The sequence below is a fragment of the Anabrus simplex genome, chromosome 2 (genome assembly GCF_040414725.1).
Source record: "Anabrus simplex isolate iqAnaSimp1 chromosome 2, ASM4041472v1, whole genome shotgun sequence".
NCBI lineage: Eukaryota > Metazoa > Arthropoda > Insecta > Orthoptera > Tettigoniidae > Anabrus > Anabrus simplex.
In genome coordinates, this window is record NC_090266.1 from 956,394,781 (window position 1) to 956,414,911 (window position 20,131).

Genomic DNA, 20,131 nt, shown 5'->3' on the forward strand with positions numbered 1-20,131 from the left:
TCTTTAATTTACTTATCACATCCACCAACTCATCACCTGTTATTCCTTTATTAAACTCATGACTTCCAATCTCTAACACCCTTCCAACCTCATATCTTCCTTCTGCCCTTTCCCACACTTCCTTCTCTCCTAACAGTTTCTGGGAATTGGAATACTTCACCCATGTTCCATACTGAAGTTTTGACTTTGAAGCTCCTATTAATTTTATTTACTCTCGTCCACATATTTTCACCTTCCCTGTCCTTACACTCCATGTTTATCGCTTCCGTTCGCAACTTTTTCCTCTCTACTAACATTTTCTTAAACATTTTCTCAAGCTGCAAAACTCCTTCCCTTAAATCCCTTCCCCCATATTTCCTGTACTCACCTAGAGCTCTTATCATTAACGTCGTCTTCTCCTTACCAGGCGCAGTTCTGCCTTTAGGTCACATGGTCACGTGCCCCTCCACCGATTAAAACTATTATAAAAATCAGAACAACATTATGCACGATTAGTGTCACGACCATCTTCAGTGAGTTCAAGAGGCTATGATTCATCATGGTTGTTCTTGTTCTAGCAGCCCTGGACTAAACTAGGCAACATAGTAAAGGTCGAATCCTGGATGGGACCGACTCGTTCTTATACCTGAACATCATCCCCTCATTCTGCGAGCTGTGAGGGGTGAAGGGGGTTATGGCAAATTCCATTGACCCGGTCACAGTATTTCTACGACGTGACACTTCAGCGCTAGTTGGTATTTTGAACTTACTTCTCCTACAGCCTACTAGATAGCACCCAGCTACTTTCTTGTCGGCATATGTACTATTAACGCGCGCAAAAGTAGTGTTTGTAGCAAACCTGTGCTTACCTTGTACGTTTGTTAGATTAATCGTGTCCATCGGTGTCGATGTTCATTGTAAGTCTGAAAAGTGTGTGAAGATTAGTGTGATGTATCTGAGTGTATTCCTGTGCGAGCATAAGTGTTTTTAAAATGAATCAAGTGAGCTACTTACAAACAAATTCGCTTAATTACGAATACAGATTATTAGCTAAAGAAATGGGCCGACCAAGGCCAGAGCTTAGCATAAATCAAGTGTTCAAAGATAAAAATAGAACCTACAATCACAGTTTTATATGCAAGAAATAAAAAGGTAAGATTAATTTAATTGATTTGATTCCTAGTGTTCCTAATATGTTGAACGTGCCCCACCTATTTTTATCATCACGAGCCGCCACTGCTCCTTACACTCTTCATTGTACCAACCATCTGCCTCTTTTCTAATTATCCTCCAACATGCTTTTTCAACCGCCACTCTACTAATAGGATATTCTAGTAACTCTAAAATCAATATTATCACACTCTAATGCTGCATCTACCGCTAGCCTAATAATCGGAAATTCTGCATCTTTAAGGTAATTACTTAACTTCGATTTGCCCTCCTCTGTCCATATATACTTGGAAACTCTTCGATCTATCTCCTTCCCTGTTTTCCTACTGCCCTCTCCTCTACTTTCCCTCCCCTATTCACGATTTCGTATACTGGGGAATGGTGTGATTCCACCCAATCAACAACCTCTATCTTGCTTATTCTATGTAACATATCTTACAAAGTAATTACCGTACGAATATCACTTCCTTCCTCTTACGTAAGATATGTCATTTTGCCTTCCCTATCTGCCGTCCACCAGCCGTTCAGAACGTACAAGTTTCCCGCCTCACATGGTTCTAGCAAATTCTGTCCGTAGCCTTTTCTCCCTTTATCTTCACTCCTTCTGTCGCTCGTCTTTAATCCCGTCCCCTCTTTACTATACACTGGGCTTGAACTGCCTATTCTCGCGTTCCAATCCCCTGACAAATTTATCCATCCTTTGTGTACTTCCCGCTATTAATATTTATTTCCTACATTACCCTATCAAACACCTCGGTTGACTGCACGGTAGCTAGAAGAGAGACGGTAGGTGTCACGCGCAACCGTCCAGGAGCGTGTGACGTCAGCAGACCTAACCGCACTGCCAACTTGACAGATCCTTTTCGTATTTTGAAGGAAGATATGTGGTTAGACTTCATTAGCGAGATGTCGTTGTCGTTGAAGAACTTCCCACTAATCGAGGGCTGGCCGATAAACGTCTTATGAGCACGACCAAGAGATTGAAGAATTCTGAAAGTCGCATGAGAGAGTATGATGCAGTTTTCCAGGAGTTGAGGAGACTGGACATTATTGACGAGCTGGATGATGAGCTTATCGGTCAGTTCCTTCCGCACAGGCCTGTCCTGAAGGAAGGTAGAACGACTAAAGTTCGGCCAGTGTTCGAAGTGCCTGCGAAAATGTTGGGGTACCCTTCTCTCAAAGAAAGTCTGGAGGAAGGCCGGGATCTTATTGAGTTGATACCTGATATTTTGTTGAGATTCTCGAGAAAGGACGTAGGTGTGTCGTCAGATATTGAAAAGGTCTTTCTTCAAATAGTCATACATACTGAGGACCGGAAATATGTAAAGTCTCTTTGGTGAGATTTAGACGAGAAACACATGGTTACGTTTCAACGCTACAGGGATTGTCTTGGCATTACTTTTAGCCCTTTATTGTTAACCACTGTACTAAATTTATACCTCACCAAGGAATTCATTGATCTAACCTCGAATCAATTTGCATGGCTGTGTGAGTTCGCGAGTGTTTACGTGAATAATTTGGGGACTAACTTCGACAAGTTTAATGAGGTTTCTGATTTAGCGAATATTTCCACTGATGTGATGGCTAGAGGAGGTTTAAACATCATAGGGTTGGATGCCATGAAAGTTCGTTGCTTGGCCTAAAATTGAATCGCAAGGAAGACTCTTTGAAACTCACCTTGGATCAGTATGAGGAATGGTCGCTGAACAGCGTGTTCACAAATCGAACTGAGATATCCATGACAGCGCATTTTTGACCCCATTGGCTTTAGATCTCCGATCACGAATTTCATCAAGTCAATGATTCAATATTTGTGGTAGGAAAAGTTTGACTGGGATGATTCTCTGGAAGCTAACTTCAGAAACATCTTCGAGAAATGGGAACAAATCATTCCGATGTTTTAGCAGGTGTCTATACCCCGATGGATTTCTATTTCAGGAAGATTTGTCATCACAGTCCATTTGCTATCAAATTCGCACGTGACTTGCACAAGAATAACAACCATGCCTGAGCTCAAACGCCGTTGCGTGAAGTCATAGGAAACATGTATTTCCTGAAAGGGGAGCTGTTGCGTCGTCGAGTGGTGAGGATATGCGTCGTCTGTAACCGATGCAGTGCTGATAACTTTGATGGGGAATCACCTTCTCTACCCTTACAGCGTGTTCAAGATTCATTAGTTTTACAGACCTATGGTGTGGATATGGCTGGGCAATGAATATTGCGGAATGGGCAGAAAATCTGGACTGCACTCTTAACTTGTTCCGTGTATAGATGGAGATGGTGGAAGGACTGTCAACAGATGCATTTATCTTGGTTTTGCTCAGATTCATCGTGAGACTCTGACGCCTTAACGTGAATGGGACCAATGTTAGGGATGCCTACCCGGTTTTCATTTTTTAGATTGGGAAAAATTTCAGGAGTACAGCAGTGCGAGGCGGATTGGCTGAAGATTTAATCCTGCTGTTGCAAGTTGTTGGTTGGTGGGGAGGTCATAGGGCGTGCCTAATTGGAGTCATCAAAAATCTGCTGAGAAGAACTCTCGGCAAAGTAGCGTTGGACGCTGAAGAGTTGAGGACCATTCTCTGCGAGGTGGAAATTCAGAAGAACTCAAGACCACTAAACTATACGTCGGGGAGCAATGAGGATTATTTACCACTGTCCTCTGCAATGTTTCTTCGAGTTATGCAGTGGACTGCGATGCCTATGTGGCCAATAATCTGAATCGGAGGCTTCGTCCCAGGTAAATATTACGTGACCAGCTGAGGAAGAGATTTTGCACTGATTACTTAGAACAGTTGACTTTGAACCAGAGGAGACACACCCGTGAGCCAAACGTGCGAGAAAATGAAGAGGCTAGAATGGCCGCTTGCTGTTGTTGAAGAACTCCTCCCAGGGAAGGATGAAAAAACTCGAGTGCTTAGAGTGCGTACCCCTATTGGCGGGATTTTCGGATCTCTGCAGTGAGTCTACGTATTGAAGCTTCACCTGATTGGTCCTGAACAAGTTGCCGACGGAAAGACTTGGTTTGTGGACCGATAGTGGAGGCAACATTCCCGAAGAATGAGGATGTCAAATGCTTTGAGTGCGACTGTTTCCCAGAGCTGAAAAAGACACTGCGAAACCGCTTAGTCAAGCCGCCGATGAAATTCAATTTTTAATTCTGACAGTTTTGACTCATCATTGTAAACGTTTGTCTAATGTACATAATTCAGGTTAGAGAGCGTGATAATATCCTTTTAATTTATTTTTCGTTGTAGTTTTCAACCCTTTGAAAATTAGGCGGAAGGATGTCATGGCCAAGTTATAGTCAGACGTCCAGTGTCATGGCGTCATAGTAAAAAATTATAACGCCGTTGGCGGATGGTAATTAAATTAATCATTCAGTAACTTTTACTATAGAAGAATTAGAAATGGTGGCAACTCTTTGCTTAAGGAACTACTGGTGGAACTTGACATGTTATCTAAACTTTTGGTGTATTACGTCTTGTTAAATTAAACTTTTGTGGTAGTTTTTTACTTTATTCCACTTTTTGTTAAGAAGTAAACAGTCCAACTTAAAATGGCTTTTTAACATTTTGTACTGCCAACTTTGCCGTAATAACTCTAATGGAGAGTAATTTTGCACTATAGAATGTAATTATACGTTTCGATAGTTTAAAAATTAATTTTGGGGTAATAATAAAATCTAGAAGCTTGTGTATGGACAAAAATTATCTATTAAAGCTTTATCTATATAATTTGAATATGTAACGCAATATTGTGAAAATACTGCAATACTAACATCAAAATAAAGGGGAAGAGGCTAGAAGGGGATTAGTAGAAATGTTTTATTTATTTCATTAAGTCCTTTATTTGTGTAAAATATTAATTTATTCGAATAATATGATGATTAGGTAATTGCAGTTCACTGTGTTCGCCGGTAGATTGCTCCATGAACGTCGCCTCCTCTGATCTTTCTACGCCAGCCCTATAGAGGGCTCTGTGAAAGTTGTTGATGCATATCTTTCTATTTTAGTCCGGTAGATGGCTCTGTGACATCAAGTTATCGTCCGAATGTTAGCTGTTGCCCCATGTTGTTTATAATAAACGAGAAATCATAAGAAATCCATCTCATGATATTCTATTTCAAAAGGTCCTTTATTATGAAAGTTACATCGAATTATTAAGTGTAGTGTTTTTAAACGAAATCTGTATGCTCTGCCATGAACGATATTTCGCTGCGGAAATTATAAATAGACATTTTAATTCGTGTTGCCACAATGGTTTTGTTTATTTTCCAAAACCTCAAGTAAACGATGTACTTAAAGGTATGATGCTAGATAATAACGATTTTATGAACCATATAAGGCAGTATAACAGTACGATGTCCTTTACATCTTTCTCTGCTAACCGTAACAACATTCCAGGATTAGGTCCGTACTGTTTTTAATACTGATGGGATGATTCGTAGGTACATTTCAGGTTTACTGCATACGGGAAAATGTCGAGCATTATACGGCCAGCTTTATAATAATTGTGAAAATTCTATAAAGTGCCATGGTTCGAAAATTCCATATATATAGTCACAGCGGAATTATAAGTTTAAAGGCAAATAAAGGGTTTTTCGGAGTTCAGTATATGTTCCGTTACTTTTCTCACGCTTCCTTTATCATCAGTTTCATTTTGAGTCTTTGTTCGCAGCTGTTGCTACTTCAGGCCACTACCGGGCGAGTTGGCCGTGCGCATAGAGGCGCGCGGCTGTGAGCTTGCATCCGGGAGATAGTAGGTTCGAATCCCACTATCGGCAGCCCTGAAGATGGTTTTCCGTGGTTTCCCATTTTCACATCAGGCAAATGCTGGGGCTGTACCTTAATTAAGGCCACGGCCGCTTCCTTCCAACTCCTAGGCCTTTCCTATCCCATCGTCGCCATAAGACCTATCTGTGTCGGTGCGACGTAAAGCCCCTAGCAAAAAAAAACTTCAGGCCACTAGCTTTACTATAAATACAAAATTAAAGTTCGCCGGCCTTATTTTCAGTTTGCTGTAACAGTTTTCTAGAGGGTCCAGATTTAATACAGTAGTGAATAGCATGCATATAATATGCATAATTGCATTTATTATCGTGTCTATTTTTAGACGATTCCTATGGTAAGATTTTATTGGCTTTATGTGGCTAAGAACTTTCTCTACTGATGCATCTGACGATAGGAGACACATTAGTAGAGTGGTAATAACCCTCAGACAAGAAAAATCTGTTTGCACGCAGCATTTTTCCTAGAAAAAAGTATCGCTTTAATAATGAACACTTAGATCAGGATATAAATCACGATTCAGACCTCCACTCACTGTCAGCACTTTTGAATCATCGAATCATTTATTTGGCGCTAAACAACAAGTGCAACAGCCTCTGTCATTATATGTTAATTTGTACAGATATGAATATTCCCCATATAAACTAAACGAGTTTACTCCAATAATAAAGCTGTATACACTTCAAAATATCTTACATGCCAACGGATCTACTTGTGCATCAATATAAAATTACGTTCTGTAAAAACTACACAATTACAGTATACTCAATTAAGTTGACAGACATGAGAGTAACAACACATTCAATTATAATATTCTATAAAAAAAGTCCATCGGTGGTGCAATGATGCTGTTGTCCATCCACGCTCTCAGTCACTCCATCTCGGCTTTGAATACTGGTAACATCTGGCACAGGATTCTCAACCAGTTCAGTGCGTTATGACCATTCAAGTTAAATCAGAAAACAATGTTTAAAATATCGGTGATGAATATAGTTATACATAACACATTTAAATAACTAGATTTACATTATATTTTTAACAAATACGACGGAAGACATTACCCTTTTTTGAAGATATATAGATACATAGGAATTAATATTCGAAGTTAATTTAGACCGCTGTAGTCCTCTTTAATGCACTCGGCAACGGAGTACCATGGATTTACCAACAACCATTTATAAAGACGTCTTTTGAAAATGTTCAATGAGAGCTGACGGAATTCTTGACCTAACGCATTGGGTACGGTTATACTTAACACCGTATGATATTTTTGGATTTTCTTTAACCAACCCTGCAGGGCGAGTTGGCCGTGCGATTAGGGGCGCGCAGCTGTGAGCTTGCATCCGGGAGATAGTGGGTACGAATCCCATTGTCGGCAGCCCTGAAGCCGGTTTTCCGTGGTTTCCCATTTACACACGAGGCAAAAATTCTGGGGCTGTGCCTTAATTAAGGCCACGGCCGCTTCCTTCCAACTCCTAGGCCTTTCCTATCCCATCGTCGCCATAAGAACTATCTGTGTCGGTGCGACGTAAAGCCACTAGCAAAAAAAGAATAACCTACAGTACGGCATATCGAGATGAAAAGATGAGCTGGTACCATACGTACCGTATGTATGGTGTTCCGACATCCTGATAATAATTACGGGGCTTACTCTTCGTATATATCAGAAGGTTATATACATATAAACTGATATAAGATAGACAGCTACAGTGAGAGTAAGGGGGAATGCCGGCAATGGCGCGAATGGCTTTATTTTGCAACTTTAAAATATCACCTACGTGTGAACTGTTGCCAAATAATATTAGACTATACCAAAATATACTCTGAAAACATGCAAAATATGCTAGACGCGCATATGCTTTTGTTACTACACGCTTCAGATGACGGAGTAGATATACTACTCGGGATAGTCTGGCACAAATACGGTTAATGTGGTATTCCCATGTCAGCATTGTGTCAAGATGTAATCCAAGAAGTTTAACATACTTTAATTCATTCTCGTGATCCTTGTGGTTAAGAATTAGGTTTTGCATATTCCCTTCACTAAGGTGAAAAATATTTTAAAGCATGATTTAGCTTCCTCTAATGAGTGTTCGAACAACAACATTGGGCCATCAAGATTTTTACACGAGATCAGGAAAGTAAAGTCGTTTGCATATAACTTAGGGCGGTGTATGTTCGTACATTCTCATCTGAGTCATTTATCATGATCTGAAAGACAAAGGGACCAAGGTTGGATCCCTGAGGAACCCCATAAATCTCCAGATTCTTTTGAGGACTCCCAATTTAGCTGCGGATACTGGATTCGACCAGATATGTATGATATAAATATTTTAAGTTCATTCCCACAAATGCCATAATATGCCATTTTTTCAAGTAGAATATCATGCGGTACAGAATCAAAGGCCCTACTAAGGTCACACCTAACATAATTTCCTTCCTCAAGATTACTCACTATATAACTAATAACGCTATCCAGTGCACATATTGTTGATTTATCCGGTATAAAGTCATACTGATATTTTGACAAAAGTTTAATAGACACAAAGTATTCAAACATTTGTACTAGCATCATATATATATTTTTTGAGTAAATCTGTCAATAGAGACTGAACGATAGCTGCTACTTTCTGACCTATCACTTCTTCTGTACATTTGAATTATCCTAGAAACATTTAGTTGCTCTGGAAAGTAACCAATTTGAAGGCATTCGTTTATAACCTTTGTCAGAGGAATAGAGAGTGAACTTAATGGGCTATTTTAAATTGTCGTTGGTGAAGATGTAGTGATCCTTGCTGTTTGAAGGTTTCATGTCATCAACAACTTTTTGCACTTCTTCACAGTTAACCATTCACCATTAAAATGCAAGTTACTTGTGTAATTTGACATCATGTAAATTACATGTAATGAATATCATTTTAACTTAATGTTATTATTTCAATCATGTAAATAATTTTATAATCGATCGAACATCACCTTCAGTGACTTAACCCTTAAACTGCGTCGTGTCATTTTCAGTGTATAAACTGTGTAGTGGGGTCGTTAATGGCACCGGGTATGTACAGGCGAATAACTCCGTTTTTTTTAAATTTATTGATTACACCATTATTAGGCTATTTTACTACGATGTATTACTTACAGCATTTGCAGATAAAGATGCACCTTCTTATTAATGACAGTATTTATAAGCGATTGTTTACGACCATTACATCACTAAGTCAAATTCAAACACAATAAGAAATTTAAGAGTTTTATCTCAAGAAGATCAGCATACATTAAATGAAGTCTATTTCATGGAAAAGGCAAAGCTTATAGCAATTAGAAAAATTAATAATTTCGTTCATGTTCCTCATACAGTCGTATTTCACATACACGGGCGCCCGCAAGGGGCGGGGGGCGTTTCCCCCCCGCCTGGAATTCTAAAAAGGTTGATGTTCAATTGTTTAATATTATACCAGATAATTTCATAAACTGAACTTACTGACAGCCATCTAGCATCTGTTATAACCGGAAATTTCTGTAAACAATTTATGTTGCTGACGTTATATTGGTTTTTATATTCAAGAAAATTGTTAATGTGCCCCCTCCCCTGGAAAAAACCTGCGGGTGCCCATGTTTCACAACACTTCAATTAGTACTATACATTTCCATCTCTACATTCTTGGCAAATCACCATCTATCCCTGTTTCTGGCATTTACGGCTGATGTCTCACCTCAGAGTAACCGCAGAGTTTCTTGTGAATTTGGTGTACTCTCCTCATTTGAGTCAAACTCTTCTTCAGGTGCAGTATCATGTATAGAATTAATATCAGGATCGTCATCGTCGTGATCACCTTGCTCACTATTATCAGCATCCTCGTCGAGGACAATATTTAATTCATTTTCAATCATTTCCAAACAATTAGGGTCCATATCTGAAACACGAGCTTCTGTGACAGACGCCATCACATAACCTACCCACAGACTCCTTCGGTCACTCACAAAAGTTATTATAATGAACGAACACGCGTGACAACTTTTACGACATAAACTGCGTCGTGGGGTCGAATGCAGTACCACTAACGATTATCATACTGTTACAAAACGAATTAAACTGAGCAGAACCTTGCTAGCCTGGCGACAGTTAAACGACACACAAGCGGGAAGGTACAGTGACTACCAACAATAGCATACGAAACTATTAACTGTTATAAGAGCAAGTTAGTTCAGCGGTATCATAAATGAACCCACGACGCAGTTTGAGGGTTAAAACATCCCTTGCTGACTAGCTCAGACGGTCGGAGTTGGCGTCCGATTTAGTGAGTTCCATACAGACTCAGTCCGGTGGTACCTATTTAAAGGACTACTGCGGAAGAAAATGTCAGCACCTCGGTATATCCCAAAAGCGTAAAAGTAACTGGTGTGACTTAAGAATCAATAACATAATAATAATAATAATAATAATAATAATAATAATAATAATAATAATAATAATAATAATAATAATAATAATAATAATAATAATAAATGTCTGAATCTGGCTTGATTAGTATGTTTTTATTATTGCTTTTTTGCTACTAAAACGTTTTCATTCCTCACCCGAAGGGGAGGCAGGCCTCTTAGACGGTGACGCTGTCTATCAGGCCAGATTTGTTACAGTGAAGGAGATGTTCGGGGAAGGTGAGGGGGTTGACGGCCGTAGCCTATACTAGGAACTGCCCCGGCATTCGCCTTAGTGCAGGAGAATTGAAAACCACGGTAAACCATTCTCAGGACAGCCGACGGTTGGGGCCAGCCGTGAGGTCCAGGCCTGTACCGTCTCCCGAATGCAGAGGGGTAGAGCCACGGTAGGGCCGTGGTCACCCCTCCTTTGCTCGGTTGGCCTGTCAGAGCGCAGCACTGTTGGACCACGGACCAGCCTGGCCACCTGTGGCCCGAGACAAATAGCTTTTGCCCGGGACCCAGTCTGCATCTACCGACCTCTTCCTTCGCTTAGTGAAAGCGATTTAGCTCTAAAGAACGCAATCCTACGATCAGTAGTTCCTTCTGTATAATCTAATGTACCGTAAAATGGGGTGAATAGGATCACTGGGGTGAATAGGATCATAAAGTGATAAAGTTATTGACTTCACTTTTCAAAGAGTAAACGACTTTCTTTTTAAAGATTTCCAGGTTTATTTTCTCCTTGGAATCCAGTAAATTTCATGTGTGGGGGTTGCCTATCATGACACCTGTATATTTTCCCGCCATTTGTGTCACTGTGACAATATAAGGGAGTGAAATAACTTTGTCTGAATCTCAGAAACTATTAGATTCCCCGAAATCACAGTTGGTATTTTGTAATCAAAATATATTCCAGAATCATGTGCGAAATAGGCAATATTGTGTGTCTATTAGAGTTTCTGGAATTTAGGTTAACCTCGCTGTGTAATTTTTGTACGCGTGTTTGGGGTGAATAGGATCACCATGCCAGGAACTTACAAACGAGATCCATATGCAAGGGCTTACAAGAACCATGATCCTGAGACCATACAATTGGCTAAGGATGAAATTAATAAGAAAGGTGTTAGCATAAGAGCTGCAAGTAAGCAGTTTGGGGAAGAGTTTTAAAAGTGTTGCCATTTGATGATGGGGTAAATGATCCTTATCACGTCAGAAATGTGTTAGACGATTCTTTCAAGGCTTTTCTAATGAGTATGCGATATGAAGAGAACGTAGTGCGGAAGCAAAAGAAGAAGCTGGATGTTGCTCCAGACAAAAGCGTGACTTGTAGTGAGAGTGACTGATCCTCAAATCCCTTATACCAACGTGAGTGAATCTCAATGTGAAGTGGATGTTCCAGCAGCTAACAGTGATATCTCCGAACCTCGTTTGCATGAACAGAATTCAGAAGGGAATGCAAATAACATAATACAAGTTCCTGCTGATGAAATTGAAAATGGGGACTGACTACTGGTTTTCTTTCTGACCAGTAAACCAGGCACTAGTTCCAGTATGAGTCACTCTTTTATTGGTCAAGTTCTAGAGAAGAAAGAGAAGGATTGATTTGTGGCCAATTTTGTGAGGCCGAAGGTTACGGTACTTCAGATTATGCCGTTTACATTTACACTTTTCCTGATGTTGAGGACATATGTGAATTTTCCTATACTCAGGTAATAGGAAAACTGGACAATCCACATATATTGATAAGGGGTCAATTGAAATTCAATGTGCACTCTCAGACTCTGCCTTCATAGAATGTCATTCTTTGATAAAATAAAAACAAATGTTTCTCCTTCATATATGTTGTTGCCATTACATACACACTACAATACATTTGAACTATAATGTACTTAAATAGCATTTTTTGTTATTATTTTATTAATGAAGGCACAGATATTTTTTACTTTGACAACAATGTTTTTTAGCCCTAATCAGTTTTGTTTTAGTTATTTCAGAACATTAAACTATAATAGAAAATGTATTTATGTGTTTTAACTATCAAATAACCAATCCCATTGATCCCGATTTGATGTGAATCGAATAACTTTCATATTAATATGCCTGATCCTATTGACCCCAGTCAAGGGGTGAATAGGATCACTTAACAAATTGGTTAAAATCAAGGAAATATGAAGGAATTCTAGAATATTTGTGGATAAAGTTATAAAACATAGTAGGACTCGTGTACTGAAACAAAAAAAGGAGGATAATTCTGTATTTTTTCTGTTGGTAGGTTAATGTTCCTCGTGAAAGTGATCCTATTCACCCCATTTTACGGTATTAATATTTGAAGATCATTTTATAAGTCTTTGGTTACATACATATTATAATTATTATTACTACTACTACTACTACTTGTGACATATATTTTGACCGTTACTTGGTTTAGGCACATCAAAAAAGAAAATATAAATATTTTTCACTGCTAACTCATGACATTTTTTTGCTGCAGTTCTACAAAGCATTTTCAGCTGGCTTGCAGACAATTATACTTTCACCTATTCTTCAGTATCTTCACGAGACTAATACACTGGCTACTTTAATAGGATTGTAAATAATTTGAAGCTGTTCTCCTTTTTTAAAATATTCTAGTATTTTAAAAATCTAGGGCGATTTAGGGTAAAATTTTGATAATTTTGGGGTAATTTCATTCGTGCATGGCGGCCTCACTGTATGTGAAGTTGGTACTATTTATGCTCGTAAAGTTCAATAAATGGCTGGGCGTAATTTTTGACGTTTATTATTAGGAAGACTAAATTGATTATCTTTGTCGATCACTAATTTTCTGTATATTGTACAATTCCTTTACCTGTGCCAATTCTTAACGTAAGTTAGTAGAACGGTGATTTAAATATTTGTTTTCATTTTCTATTGTAGGGTTATCCTTTCCTTTTCCTATCTATTCGTTGTCACTTGGAAAATTATATGGCTTTACTCAATCTTAAATGCTAGTAACACGCTTTACTATCTGTCGTCTATCTCTCACTCTCAGTGAATGCGTTCTCAAGTCCAATGCTAAATCAGTTGACGATGTCTGAATGTGGCTGGATTAGTATATTATTATTTTGTTTGAGGTTATGTGAACTTTGAGAAATTGAGTGAAAGCGATTTAGCTATGAAGAACGTATTCGTACGATCAGTAGTTCTTTCTGTATAATCTAATTTATTAATACTCGAAGCTCATTTTATAAGTCTGTGGTTGCATACGGTATTTCTCCATGTAGCGAGTCGTAATTAGATTATCCATTCAGGGACTCTTCATGATACATTCGCCAAATGTTTGAATTTTGAAGTAGGATGTCTTCATATTTATAAAATGAGGACCTCATAATTATATTTATTAGGACTGTAGGTTGTTTTTATTAAAATATAAGACGGACTAATATGAGCTATTATGGTGTATGGGTGAGCAAGAGTGCTATAGTGTTATGACTGGCGGCAAGGAGTGCATTGTTGACTTTTCTTTGAGCAGCCATGCCACACTCGCTGCTCAGCTAAAAAAAAAAAAAAAAAATAAATAAAAAATAAAAAAAATCTAATTCTATTGATTGTCTTACAAGTTTTTTTAGCTACTGTATCACAGTCTCTGGGTTACATTAGTTTAGACAAAGTCTACTTATAGCCTACAGTAAATGCTGATCATTTTCAAAACCTATGTGCAATATCATTAAACATTCTCCCCCAAACACTTAGGCCCTACATTAATTTAATATGTACACAAGCAGTAGTAAAATTAATAAAACATCAAAACTCATTATAACAAAGAAAAAACAAACGTTTGATAGTTTTTAGTTTTGTGCCTTCCAGTCAGAATCTGTGAACTAAAGTGTGAATGCAAGCAGTGAATCAGTTTGATGGTCTTAAGGATAACTCTGGTTGTTTCAGAGTGCTTTACCCTGGCCTTTGTTCCTGCTGTTCTGGCTCACACAAAGTTACTTTGGTGTAACTGTAGTAGTTAGTGATAGCTTCAGTGAGACTGATTCAGGAAGCAAATTTCCTCTCATTGGATCTGCATCCATTTGCTTCTGCTGCAGTTTGTAGGAAATTTTTTCATCCTTGGTAACTTACGTCTAGTGTTTGGTGATTTCCTATTGATTTCATAAGAAATTGCTTCAACGTCTTTACTGTCACTGTACATAGTAGATGATAGAACAATTAACTAAGATAGAACATTACATAGCATTATGAATGCATAAAATTTTAATTAATTATTTGCCTTGCTCTTATTAAAGTGCTTAACACCTTGAACTAGTTTGCTTGCTTGATGATGCTTGTTGTTTTAAGGGGCCTAACATCGAAGGTCATCGGCCCTTGAACTAGTTTGTCTTGATATGTACATCAAGCATGTTACATAGATCAGTCCTTACTTTCTTTTAAACTCTTTCTTGTAAATGTGTGTACTTTGTCATTTAGCTTACAAATGTGTTTCATTCTCTTTTCTTTCTCAAAACTTGTGTATTACTCATGAAAATGCTATGAAATGGATTCAAATCAGTAGAATGCAAACTTTTGAATTTCCTGTTGACTTAATTTCTTTTATAGTCCTAAATTCTTTCCATTTTACATTACTAGGGAATGCATGGATGAAGGTAAAAGTGGTACTGTATTGTCTTAATCCTAGGCAAAATCTGAAACATCTGCACCAGTCTTAAGACACATACTCACTGGAGAAATTGTGAAAAGCTATTCAGACCTTCTAGACAGAAGTACTGCAACCGAGAGAAGTTTCAGAAGTAATATATTTAGGTAGGGCAGTTACAGTGATATTGGAGCCTCCGTGGTTCAGACGGCAGCGCGTCGGCCTCTCACCGCTGGATACCGTGGTTCAAATCCTGGTCACTCCATGTGAGATTTGTGCTGGACAAAGCAGAGGCGGGACAGGTTTTTCTCCGGGTACTCCGGTTTTCCCTGTCATCTTTCATTCCAGCAACACTCTCCATTCTCATTTCATAGCATCATTCACTCATTAATATAAATCACTTTGGGAGTGGCGACCCCATCGTAATAACAGCCTATATATGATTCATTCATTACATCCCTGACCCGGTCAAAGACTGGAAAACAGGTTGTAGGTTTTTTCAGTTACAGTGATATTGATTAGGAGATATCAGCTCTCAAAATAAGACCAAAGATAAAGAAAATGTACTGCTAGTAGATTTTGTCTCAAGTGTTTGTCATGCAGTGTACATGACCAAAATATTTAAATCTCTCCTAGGGAGTGAGCTACTGGCCATTTAACTATAAGAATAGAAGGTACTAACAAGTTGGCTGTGTGGTTAGGGGCACGCAGCTGTGAGCTTGCATTCGGGAGATAGTGGATTCAAACCCAACTGTCGGCAACCCTGAAGATAGTTTTCCATATTTTTCCCATTTTCGCACTAGGCAAATGCTGGGGCTGTACCTTAATTAAGGCCACTCCCACTTCCTTCCCACTCCTAGCCCTCTCCTATCCCACTGTCGTCAAAAGACCTATCTGTGTTGGTGCAACGTAAAGCCAATTGTACAGAATAGAAGGTTGATTTAACCTTCAGTAATCCTGCCTTCCTCTTGGTCATTCTACACTCCTATTTTACCTTGACATTTCATGCAAATAAATAGGGAGCATAAGATACAGTGCTATAACATGTTCCTTGTATTTTTTTTTTAACCGTATACTCATTGACTAAGTCACTATTTTCCTCAAAACATGAATGTAGAACCTAACATATTCTTTATCTGCATTAATTTTTATTAGTAATTCATCATATTAATTAGACAAGGAGGCATGCAAGCGATAAATTCATCTGATGGTTTGCCAAGTCACAAAGATGCTTGTCTTGTGAGTAGATTACTTGGATGGGCAGGAAGCTGACCAGAAGTTTGCTGAATTTTTTTTTCTGTACCTGAAGCTATGGAAACAGCTGTAGAAACCAAATAACCATTCATATGGGTTTCAAATGTGTGGAAAGCCTCAAGGAATCTTTATCTCTACTACTCGAAAGATATAATTGTCGCTCCTAAGGGTTCAGTTGCACAGCTGTTTGGTGTAATTATTCTCTAAAGGTTGCATCTATTGTGGAGAATGGAAAACCATAGCATATATTGGTGGAAAGGTAGAAATTTGATTTTTTTTAAATTTCCTTCAATATGCTACAATAAGAGGTAGGATAATGGTAATAATGCGTGTTTTACATCCCTTCAATTGATGTTGATTTTAAAGGATTTTAGAAGATGCCAGAGTGTCAGAATATTACTCAGGTTTTTTTTTTTTTTTTAGATACCAGTAAATCTGACTCAGTTCTTCACATCCTTATATTCTTAAATACCAGGCAACTGTACTGAGGCTCAATCTCACAACCCTGAGCATTGGAGGTATTTGCCTCACTCACTATGCTATGAAGCCAGCAAGATTCATTAATTGTATTAGTATAGCATCTGCCATGCAACTTGCCTTCTATTTATCACTGGATTAGATAAATATTGAAGACGTTTTGTATGAATCTGCAGCCCAAGGCACGTAAGTGGAAGTCCATGATAGAGATTCTGCATAGCTACTTATTTATTGTATGGCTTTTAGTGCCGAGAGTGTCTGAGGACATGTTTGGCTCACCTGGTGCAGGTCTTTCTATTTGACACCCATGGGCGACCTGGACATCTGGATGTGGGATGATGATGGTGATGATGAGGTAGAGAGAGGGTGAAACCTGTTTCAGCACATAACTTACTCCTGTCAATTAACACAAAGGGGTCTGCTGAAGGATTAATTTCCCGATTAGATGGACGAATCCTCATCAAGAGCATCATATGCCCTCACTCCATATGAACACTGAAGGGGGTTGGAATTGAATCCAGGCTTTGGGCAGGCAATCTAGTGATTAGAAATTGTATACCACCACCACTCTTACCCTACTGGCCAACATTCTGATAGTGAAAATATTTTCCACCAACAGGGCCCAAACCAGCAAACCATAGTGTTAGACCATATAGACTTGAGGCCATAACATCTTCCCTGGTTGGCCCTGGCAGGCGGTGGACGTTCCTGGTTGGCAGCCTTGTTTGTTTGCGTGTACTTCGTGAAGTAGAGATTTTCGACTTGGGTCGCACCATCGCGACTCACGTAAGCGTCGCTGTCCTCGGCTACGGAGAAGCCAAGAAGCGTTGGGTCTGTGCCCACCTGCTTCTGCTTCTGCCTCTTGGTGGTCTGCGTGGTCGCAGAGGAGCAGCTGTCTCCTGTCGGGGGCGTCCTCCAGCCTGGCCCCCCACCAGGTAAGTGGGTGGCCTTCCATGTCACGGACAGTTGCCTCTCATAGTAGTCGACCCACTCATTAGTCAGCGGTCAGATGATGAGCCCCCAGTAATAGACCTGGTCCAAGTCTCGATCTCACCACCCGTCGCTCGGAGTGCCGCGAGGATGGAGTTTACCTCCTGTAGCGGGTTCATGCCCTTTCGGTAGAAAACCAATAAGGCCGGCAGGGCTTCGTCGGCGCGTTCTGTCCTCACTGAGTCTGCCTTCACCCATTCTTCTATGTACGCCAGCTCCTCCTGTTTGCCCGCACTGTTGTCTGCCATCCTGTTCGTACCTGAAATGAGAGAAATAGCACTGAAAAGTGCTTCCTGACTATGCTCCTGTGTGCTCTTAAAAGTGCACACACTCAGACAAATGTTGCTCCTTCCTATTTGTACTAAGCAGTCCAGTTGCCTGATTAGTACTGGGTAGGTACAATTAGCCTGGCGAAGAGAGTGACTCAGCGGTAAGCACGTACGTCCTCTTGCTGTGACTGCCAGACTCGTCCTCGAATTTTTGTGAAAACTGGAAGGGTATTTATAGGTCCTTTAAGGCAGAAACAGGTTCTAGGAAGGACATTCCAGGAATCATTAACGAACAAGAGGAGTATTAATGTATATGTGAACATTTACAGAAGGCAGAATTATTTAGTCTGCAGTATGTTAAGATACTTGGATAAAAGGATAATGTCCAGGTTGATGAGGTGACCCTAGGGAAGTACTGAAATTTTTCAATGATAATAAGGGATACAAAAAGATACAAAATTTGAAAGCTAAAAAGCAGCTGGAATTGATATATTTCTGGGGATATAGTAAAGGCTATGGGGTTGGGATATAGTGCCATATCTGGAGTACTTATTTGATGACTGATTGCATGAAGGAGCTACACCAAATTAATACAGTGTTACTATAGTAGCCCCAGTATACAAAGGGAAAGGGCATATAAACATAATGTGGAGAACTACGGGTACGTCACCATGACATGTTGCTTGTAAACTGTGGGAAAGCATTCTTTCTTATTACATTAGAGCAGCATTCCAACTTATGAGTCTGCTGCTGCACTGGGGCGAAACGCTGTTAATTTCACGATTGAAAAAGCCTAAAGATTTAAGAGCTTGAATGTTTTACATTAGAGATGTTTGCAAAATTACTAACTGGTTTGATAGAAGCCAGATTAGGTTTAGAGAAGTTTACTCCAGTGAGGCTCAACCTGCAGGATTAGAGAAAGTTATAGGAGGTATTTTAGATTCAGGAGGTCAAATGGGCTGCATTTATATTGAACTATCCAAGGCTTTTGATAGGGTAGCTCATGGGATACTGCTGACAAAAATAAGGGCTACTAGACTAGATAAAAGAGGGATTGAATGGGTGGCTAAATTTCTAGAAAATAGAACTTCGATGAGAATTAGAGCAGGCCAAACATTATCTGATCCTGTAGTGATTAAGAGAGGAGTTCTGCAAGCCAGTATTATTAGAGCTTTATGTTTTCATATATACATTAAATAATCTGAGTAAAGAAATGGAATCACAGATAGGCTTTTCACAAATGATGTTATACTGTATAAAGTAATATGTAAGTTGCAAGATTGTGAGCGACTCCAAAAATACCTCAACAAAAGTTGTGAGATGATGGTAAATGAAGTCAAAATTCTGATTGTAAGTTTCACTTGGAGGGAAAGTCCTCTCGGTTTTAACTACTGTGCTGATGGGGCAAAAGTACCTATGGGGATCATTATTAGTACCTAAGTATTATATAAGGAAAGATCTTCATTGAGGCAATCACTCCTAAGGCCAGAAGAATATATCAGTGCACTAGCAAGGTTCTTATGATCAAGAGAGTGCATTACACTCGTAAGGAACTAGATTCGGTCTCCCGAGAGTTGTTTCACTTACACCTGCTGTTCAGCAACACACTCTTGCAGGATTTGTGGTTATCTTTCGATCGCATTACTGCTATACAGGCTGAACGCAAATTTAACCAGGTGTCATCCAGACTGAAATCTATGTTCCTCCGACTGGCTCAGAAACAGGCAGTCTCTTGCATGAAACCGGATGCTGGTAAAACTGTCGTCAGTCTTTCCAAGAAATCCTTGGACAAGAACCAAACGGCAGTTCTAGCTAGGGGTCTTAATTTTGCTGTCGCTCCCTCTAAAATTCCCACTGAGGAGTTAATTACTTCTGTTGAGGCAGCTAGCCACAAACTACCTACGGATGAGGGTAAGGAGTTAAGACAGAAATGTGTGAGAGACATAAGGTCTGCTGATGTACCCGTGCCCAATTTAACAAGAGGTGAAAGGAGAGCTCTGAAGAAACTTGGAGATGATTCTGAACCGACCATTCTCTCAGCTGATAAGGGTAATGTGACGGTGGTTATGGACACTAGCGAATATAAGAATAAGATCTCGGCTATATTGTCAGAGCCTGTTTACAGACTGAGCTCATGTGACCCCACCACTCGTGTGTCCAAT

General features: G+C 39.4%; 1 protein-coding gene across 1 annotated transcript in view; it reads left to right on the plus strand.

Annotated features, from left to right (window-relative positions):
- Window positions 1-13,107: 13,107 nt before the first annotated feature.
- LOC136863217 (dynein axonemal light chain 4) overlaps window positions 13,108-20,131 on the plus strand; it is a 122,990-nt gene continuing 115,966 nt past the window's right edge. Inside the window, exon 1 of the mRNA XM_067139586.2 lies at window positions 13,108-13,226. The gene's annotated coding sequence lies outside the window, so the exon portion shown is untranslated. The remainder of the gene's footprint in view (window positions 13,227-20,131) is intronic.